Source organism: Gekko japonicus, unplaced genomic scaffold, assembly GCF_001447785.1.
Source record: "Gekko japonicus isolate JY-2015 unplaced genomic scaffold, Gekko_japonicus_V1.1 scaffold246, whole genome shotgun sequence".
Lineage (NCBI taxonomy): Eukaryota > Metazoa > Chordata > Lepidosauria > Squamata > Gekkonidae > Gekko > Gekko japonicus.
The window spans coordinates 934,550-944,063 of record NW_015162482.1 but is presented as its reverse complement, the minus strand read 5'-3'; positions in this window follow the sequence as shown (position 1 = coordinate 944,063).

The following is a 9,514-nucleotide window of genomic DNA, read 5'->3' as shown; positions in this document are numbered from 1 at the left end:
CAAAGTTTAATTCTGGGTATAAGCTTTCGTGTGCAAGCACACTTCTTCCGATATATTGCAATGTATCGGAAGAAGTGAGTTCTGACTCTTCAAAGCCCATGCCTGAAAAAATGTTGTTAGACTTTAAGGTGCTGCTGGACTTCTGGTCTGGAGGGGGGGGGGAGCTGCTGGCCACACCTGGAAATGCTGCAGCCCCATCTAGTGGGGAAGGAGGGCTACAGCCCTGCAGACTGTCATCATCTTCAGCCACGCTGTGAGGACCGGTGAGGATCATGGCTACGCTTTAATTTTCCCAGAAAGGGTCCCATTTGCTCATGCAGCACAAAGCACAAGACGGCATCCCAGTCTCTGCCTCTTCTGTGTTTATTGTCAGGGGGGTAGCGGCCCTTTCAGATTCCAAGGTGGCCCCTTTGATCTTCTTGCCTGCTAGCCCCCCCCCCCAAGTTTCTGCAACTGCCAGCTAAACCACCTAATACACATAACTATTTTTAGGCAAGGCAAGATGTGGCTGGCTGGATGCATGGCCCTGAACTGGCATTCAAGGAGTCAGCCAGTTGTCGCACTGCAAAGGGACAGCTGGGTTAAGTCTGTTGTAGCAGAACAAAACAGAGGACCAGCAACACCTGAAAGACTAACACAGATTATGAAATGGCCCTGATAAACTGAGTGCATTTCATCCCCCTTTTCATACACTAACCAGCAGTCTGAGCAATGACAAGCCCTTCTGCACAGAATTGAGAGCCATAGCTCACCCAGCAATCCATATCCAATTTAACAGAATTGCTATGGGAATCGGCCCCTAGTTGCAATTGGAAAGGCTCAGACATCGTCTCACCGACTCAAGAGCGCCTTCGGAATTCATAGGAGCTCACAGTGGATGAGCTAACGGGGGGGGGGAGTGAATGCGTTGCTGGCCCCACCCATACCTGGGCACAGTCACCATTGATGGGCACAGTGCCTGTGTGCACACAACTCTATGTGTGTAGGCTCTGTCACTGTAAACAGGAACATTTGCTCCAGATTATAGGGACGTGTCGCCTACATACATACAGGGGTCATTTCGTAGAAAAAGAGGTGCAGGAGCTCATTAACATATCTTATAGGGACGTGTCACCTACATACATACAGGGGTCATTTCGTAGAAAAAGAGGTGCAGGAGCTCATTAACATATCTTATTAGCATAACTTATTTGCATATGCCACACCCCCTGACATCACCCCCTGACATCACCAGAAGTGTGCGCCCACCGCTCAGGCTCCACTGGACTGTTTTGGATTGCTAGCTATTGGGGGAGGGGACGTGCAGATCTGTCCCTGCAGAGGAAGGAGAGCTTGTACCTGAATAAAACTTGGTCTTAAAGGTGCCACTGGACTGTTTTGGATTGCTAGCTATGGGGGGGGACACGCAGATCTGCCCTCAACAGAGGAAGGAGAGCTTGTACCTGAAGGTGGGCTGGGGGGGGGGACTCTGAAACTTACCACCTTGGGAGACCACCAAGGGAGTCCAGGGTTGCTGTGCAGAGGCAAACCACCTCTGAACATCTCTTGCCTTGAAAACACCATAATCCAACTGTGACTTGATAGCAAAACACCCATTCCACTATAGAGAAGCACATAAGTAGAATGTGCAAGCTGTATTCAAAACCCACAGTTTGGTGTAGTGACTAGGAGCGCTGACTTTGTTGTCACGCGCTGGGGGGGTGTGGACACACGCAGATCTGCCCTCACAGAGGAGGGAGATCTTGTACTTGAAGGTGGGCTGGGGAGGGACTCTGCAACTTAACTGGATGCTTCTTGCTCCTTGCGGCCCGGCTGAGGGTTGCTGGGAGCAGGGGGTGGGGCTTGTTGCATGTGCCCGCCCCCTGGGCTCCTTACTGCTGGAGCTCTGCTCCTGTGCGCTCCCACAGGAAATGACCCCTGCATACATATATCTTGTTCATACACAGATACAATGCTCATGTGGAGCAAAGATGTGTATGAAGGTAAGACCAGTGTCCTCATGCACATTCTGCACACTTTGGCCTGTCCATGAATATGTTGTGCATCCAGAGCGGGCAACAGCCAGAAGCATGCGCACCTTTACTATATTGTACTGGATGGCTCAGGCTAGCTGAGTCTCGCCAGATTTCAGAAGCTAAGAAGGGTCAACCCTGGTTAGTACTTGGATGGGAGACCACCAAGGGAGTCCAGGGTTGCTGTGCAGAGGCAAACCACCTCTGAACATCTCTTGCCTTGAAAACACCATAAGCCAACTGTGACTTGATAGCAAAACACCCATCCCACTATATTGTCCAAAGAGAAGCACATAAGTAGAATGTGCAAGCTGTATTCAAAACGCACAGTTTGGTGTAGTGGCTAGGAGTGCTGACTCTGATTTGGGGGAACCGGGTATGATTCCCCACTCCTCCACATGCAGCTGCTGGAGTGACCTTGGGTCAGTCACAAGTTCTCTCAGAGCTGTTCTCTCAAGAGCAGTTCTCTCAGAGCTCTCTCAACCCCACCTATGTCACAGGGTGTCTGTTGTGGGGAGAGGAAGGGAAAGGAGATTGTAAACTGCTCTCTGAGTGAAGGACAGGGTATCAACCCAATCTCTTCTTCTCCTGTGCATGAGTTTAAGGTGACTGCTTAAGCTGGTCACCAGAAAGCTTTTCATTGCGACTCCAATGTAGGGGGGGGGGGATACGAGGCTCCTTGGGAGAAGTGCCAGCATCCTTGCCTACTGACTTGATAATTACCAATGAAAAGACAGCTTTGCAGTTCAGGGCAGAGTTCGGATGTAGACAGAAGAAAGGTACACAGAGATAGGAATAGTAGAATCAGGTACACACCTTGGCTTCCAAGTTTGCTTTTTGAAAATCCAGAGGCTTGGGTCAGATCTGCCCACTTGGGTGCGACCAGCCTGGCTCCCAGAAGCCAAAAAACCACCCCACTAGTACAGTATGGTTTGTGGGTGGAGCCAGCCGTGATTGGCGGTGCACAATGTAAACCAGGTGACGCAGGAGCACTACCATGCGCTTTTGGCACTATGCCTTTGCTCCAGAGTGAGGACCTTCGTGGACATCAGAAATGCAAAAAGCAGAATAAGGTACACCACTTGTTAGCATTCGTTTTATCATCTTAAGCTGCAGCATTTTCACTAACAGGCCACAATTTGGATTTGGAGACAGGCAATCATTTCTGGGAGATCTGAAGAGGATGCAAGTGGAACAGCAGGAACACTGTGACTGCTCACTTTCTTCTGTCTCTGTTCAAATGGGCTAGGACTTCAGGAACCTGGGAAACACTACTTAAGCCCAAAAGTCAGACAACAGAACAAAAGACATTGGTGCGTAACAAGGGGTGGGGGGATTGCTGCCCTCTGCGACCCTCAGCTCTCCTGTCACGGAGAGTCCTGACCTTTTTTAAATTTTATTTCTTACTCCCACCATTTCGAAGTCACATTCTCCATGTGATGAAAGAATCACAGTATTGTCCTGACACATTCCTTAGTGTTCCAGGACACCATACGCTAAAATTACCCCTTGGTCTGTGGATCAAACCGGAATACTACATGCACAAGATGCCCTTCCTCACCCACATTCTTGTTTTGGTACAAAATTGGCTATGGGAAGAAGAGGTTACAGACAACCCCCTGCACCTAAGAGAGGAAAGGAGCTAGCTCACACAGTCAGAGAGCAACTAAACAAACAGGGGAATAGAGTGCTTCTTTGGCAATAAAATATTTACTTTGCTTTACTTAACTTATACCTTACCTTTCTCCCCAGTGGGGACCCGAAGCACCTTATACTGTTCTCCTCTCTTCCATTTTATCCTCACAACAACACTGTGAGGCAGGCTAGGCTGAGAGTATGTGACTGGGACTAGTGGCCTGGGTTTAGAGTTCCTGAATGGCCCAGTTTCGCCCAGGCGCCCTCAGATCTTGAGCGCTCAGCGGGGCCAGCCACAGTCAGCCCTCGGATGGGAAATTACCAAAGAGGTCCAGGGTTGCTGCACAGAGGAAGCCAATGGCAAACCACCTCCTGCCTAGAATGTCCTCGTGGATGGGGTCACGATGAGTCAGTTGCAACTCGGGGGCACTTCCTTCCAGACCAGAGTCCCAACACTATAAGCACTGCAACCACACATTTAATTCTTCTTTGGTGTGCTCACCCTGTGACTGGACCCCAAACATCCCACCTCCCATCCTGGCCCACACAGAGACATTCCAGCCTACTCAACGCATAGGTGAAGGATCAACACCTACTTTAGGTGGGTCAAGTGTACTGAACAAGCACATTTGATCCCCCCCCCCAATTATCTTAAACAGGAGCTTAGTGGCACACTAAAAAGGTAAAGGTAAAGGTTCCCTTGCAGTGCTCATCTCCGTTTCAAAGCCGAAGAGCCAGCACTGTCTGAAGATGTTTCCGTGGTCATGTGGCCGGCATGACTAAACACCAAGGCGCACGGAACGCTGTTACCTTCCCAGCGAAGTGGTACCAATTTATCTACTTGCAATTTCTTGCTTTCGAACTGCTAGGTTGGCAGGAGCTGGAACTAGAGACAGGAGCTCACTTCATCATGCAGCACCCGGGTCTCGAAATGCTGAACTACTGACCTTCCACAGACTTGTGGTACAGAAAAAAACTGTTACTGTTTAAAGGGCCACTACACTCTTCTTTGTTTTTGCCGCAGCACACTCAACAAGGCTCACCCCTTTGGAATCAAAATATTTGTGTCTGGACAAGAATGAATGAGTGGTCTCACCCTAGGAGGAATGGGGGAGAGACATAAATTCAGCAAGATTAGTCCTTTCCCCCAGCCTGTGTCCAGCTGACATGTCGCCATTTCTCAATGCATTTGCTTGTTCTGCCCCGCTGATAGTTCTTCAAGCAAGACTGAGACGGAAATCACACATACAGATAACCAGCAGGGGCTGCTAAAGTCTTGGCTGCCATCTGGTGGTCAGAGACTGCTAGGTAAAAGGTAAAGGTTCCCTTGCTCGAAAGCCAGTCAAATCCAACTCTAGGGTTGCGGTGCTCATCTCCGTTTCAAAGCCGAAGAGCCAGCGCTGTCCGAAGACGTTTCCGTGGTCATGTGGCCGGCGTGACTAAACACCAAGGCGCACGGAACGCTGTTACCTTCCCACCGAAGTGGTACCTATTTATCTACTTGCAATGTCTTGCTTTCGAACTGCTAGGTTGGCAGGAGCTGGAACTAGAGACGGGAGCTCACTCCGTCATGCGGCAACGCGGGTCTCGAACTGCTGAACTACCAACCTTCCACAGCCTGAAGTTCAGCGTCTTAACCACTTGAGCCACCGCAGCTCCACCAGCGACTGTTACAATCACCTAAAACCCAGGAAACTTTGTCCAGCATGCCTGTCAGCTCCGTAAAAGCTACTTCCACGGATTTCCAATTGGTTTCGTGACGGACACCATTCCCATTGCTGCAGAAAACTCTGGAACTCTCTCTCCCCAGAAAGATTCCTCTGTGCCTTCTATTGCCATATTCCTCCAGCGAGTGAAGACTTCTTTGTTTTGTCTGGCATTCCCTCAGTGATCCCACCTTCCTAACCCATGTTATGTTTTCTATGGATTTTTAAAAGACACCTGTTTTTTAAAAGTTCTTAATGACACACGTTTTTATTATAATGGTTTTATTATGTATCTTTTAAATTACTAGCCGCCTTGGCAGCCCTTGTAAAGGTAAAAAGGCGGGGTAAAAGTTTTATAAATAAACAAACCAGTGTGATTATTTCAAGTTTTACAGAAGTGTTCTTTGGACAGAGTCAGTTTACACATTATGTGCAGGTAGTGCCTGGGACCACCACAGACAGTAAGAAAAGTGGAGTACTAACATTTTACTTAGCATCTTGTTAGCTAAAGAGGCAGGCTGGGGGTGCTGTTACTACCTGTGTTTCTGCAGAACCGATTCCACTCTTTTGGAACAGAAAGTACCACCATGACAGAAACGTAGAAATGTGCAGAGGGATATTTAACTCCCCCTCAGCCTGCCTACAGGAACTGCCGCAGCGAGTGTCACAGACTTGTGCTCCAAGAAAATATAAGTGGGGTAGAACATGGAAAGGATGGGATGTGTTTTCCTGACACTGACTAAGCCAGTAGAGTGGCAAGCTTCCCATCTTCCCTGCCCATGTGCTTAGCTCAGACGTTTGTATTTCTTGCTCCTTCTGCAGGGAAGCTGTGGTCCAGACCAATGCTCCCTCTGAGCCATGGAGTCTTGTGAGCCAAAATTCTAGTTTGTGAGCTACTGGCATTAAAGTTGTGAGCGAGCAATTCGGCTACTGCATAAATTAGTTTGCTCTGGAGCCATCCTTCCTGAGCTAAGGCAAAAATGTGTGAGCCGGAGGCTAAAAAACTGTGAGCTAGCTCACACTAACTCAGCTTAGAGGGAACACTGGTGCAGACCATACAGGTCCAGAAGGTCAAACACTATGTGCACATATAATTTCACCCCTCTTCCTCTTTCCAAAGGCTAGAGAGGGATAAGGCAATAGACATAACCCGGGTCAGCACAAGGATTTTTGGTCTCCTAGGGTGGGGAAGCCACCCACTGCCACCTCCCCTCACATCATGGGGAGCTGTTCTTGACCCTCCTGGACCCCTCGATTCAGTCCAGGAGAACACATGTCTCGAGCTTCGTTATCAGTTGCAATTCAGCAGGCTCTTTCTAATCTTGAAATGCCTTTGTAAGAAAACTACTACTCTTAGGTCAGCAACTGAGTGTCACGAAAGGTTAAAATGTTCCTCCGCCGGTATTGGAAGGTCGTGGAAACCTAGGTCTTGTAGTCCATAAGGATGGACTACAAGGCATTAGAAACACCATCCCTGACAACATCACAGCCAGTCTTGCCACTGAATTCTGTCATGTCTATTCTCACCCACAATTACTCCAGGTTTGGTGACACTCAATGGCACAGCCATGGACATCTGCACGGCTCCACATGGTACGCCAACATTTTCATAGCAGATGTAGAACAGCGTTTTCTGAACTCCTGCCCATTGGCACCTCTCCTTTACTTGAGATTCATTGATGACAGTTCCATTGTCTGGACCCACAGCAAAGAAGACCTCGAGAGATTTCACCAGGCTTTCAACAACTTCCACCCCACCATCAAAGTAGCTATGAACTACTCTACACAAGAAATAAGTTTCCTGGACACCACAGTATGGATACACGAGGGACACATAAGTACCACATTAAACCAGAAACCAACAGATCAGCAAACATATATACATGCCTCCAGCTACCACCCCAACCCACCAAACAATCCTTTGTCTATACGCACTTGAAGGATCTACAGCAGGCATTTTTGCAACTACAATATCCTCCTGGTATGGTGAGAAAGATGATTGGAAAGGCCAGAATGAAACTCAGGGAGAGCTTGTTATAAGACAAGCCCAAAGAAAACAACAACAGAACACCACTGGTGGTCACCTACAGCTTACAAGTCAAGTCAGTTCAGTGCATTATTAATGACCTACAACCCATGCTGGATAATGACACGTTCCTCACACAGGCACTGGGGGGGGGCAACCTTTTCTTGCTTACAGACAGCCTGCTAACCTAAAACAACTCTTCACCAGCAATTATAAACTACTTAACAGTAACATGGACTAGTACCAAGGCCGGCAACAAATCAAGACGCCAACTTTCTTCTCACATAGATCCTAGCAATACCATCACTGGACCCAGCAATATCAGACGTACCATCTCAGGTTCATACTCCTGCTCATCCTCTAATGTGATTTATGCCATCACGTGTCAGCAATGCCCTTCCACCCTCTACACTGGACAAACAGGCCAGTCCCTTTGACAAAGAATGAATGGACATAAGTCTGACATTATAAACAACATTCAAAAACCTGTGCGGGAACATTTTAACCTTCCAGGGTATTCAGTTGCTGACCGAAGAGTAGCAGTTCTCTTACGAAGGCATTTCAAAGGGAGATTAGCGAGACTGCTGAATTGCAACTTATAATGAGGCTCAAGACATGCAGTCTCCTGGACTGAATAGAGGCCTAGGTTTCCTGTCTCATTACCAGTGCTGATTTCTCCACACCTACTACCCCTCTGCATATCACACCTAATCCAACTGTGCCTGCTATTGCCATTCGGCGTCTGAAATCACTCCACTCTCCCAAGATATAAGGACAGATGGACTCACATTCTAGCTGTATCTGAAGAAGTGAGCAGCAACTCATGAAAGCTCAGGCCCTGCCACAAATTTTGTTAGTCTTTAAGGTGATACTGGACGCTTGCATTTTGAGGAATTGTTTCTCATTCACAGTTATTCATAAAAAAGGATATACCCCGTACCTATGAACAAAAAAAAGGAATTTTCATGCTTTACAAAGACTCCATTACTCTGCCCCATGCAAGACCTCCATTTCTTAGGCTCTCAAACGTGTCTTTTGAAACCCTTGAAGCAGCAATCCGGATGGGAGGACAGGCCATTCCTACCCTTTAGGTCTTGCCCCTCCAGAGTCTGGTTCATCAGCAACAGGTACAGGCTGCAGCAAACTTATTCCACCAAGCTTAGACCCACACTGTTGCTGGCTAGCTTGAGTCCAGCTTCTGACCTTCTCCAACAAAAAAAGGTGCTTCGCTTGGCTGAGTGATGAAAAGCAAGCAGGCTTTTTGTCTAGAAGCCGGAGGCCTGCGTGGGAAGGCGGCGGCAAAGGTTTCCATCCCTTTGCAGTACCCACAGAGAGGAATAAAGAGAATCATTCATTCTCATTTAGGTTAGATGACGCTAGGTGGGTGTACCTGAATGGAACGGCTACAGGTGTACCATTCATCACTATGCATCCATCATGACAGCTGCAAGCAGAAGAAAATCGGCCCTGACATGAGGCAATCTCACCTGGAGTCCTGCCTGTAGGCCTTCTGGCTAACTCTCTGCACCCCACACCCTTGCAGGACAAGGACTTGTCCCAGGAGGCATTTAATATGCTCAGCCCTTAAGGACGTCCTACACAGAAAGTACGTGTGTATCAGAATGTGCAACCCACATGATTTAACCCCAACCTTTGGGTACATAAGCTTGGAACCTGTTTTTAACATGTATGGAGCAGCTGCATATTTGAAAGGAGATCAGACCTTGCTAAGCAATTTGGGCCAAGGGCACTCACTGGTCAGAGTTCCTTTGTTCCAGAAGCAAGATGGAAGCAGAGAAACAAACCACTCCCACTGAGTGTCTCCCCATGTTTCTAACAGGTGTGGAGCGGCTGCCCGTACGAAAGCAACAGAGCCACTAGCAAGGGCAAGGGCAAAGTGAGGCACTTGTCTTGAGTGCACAAAGCTGAGGGGTGGAGAAAGACATAAAACAAGCATCTACTACCCCGAGCCACCGTGCCATTAGAAAAAGGGCACATTTCTGCAAGTTCAAATTGAACCAACCAAGCAGGGGCGGTTGGCTAGTCCATTTGGGGGAAAGGGCAAGTTCAAATTGAACCAACCAAGCAGGGAAAAGGGGGGCAGTGCCCCACTAAGCTCAGCTCCTTGCTTCCTT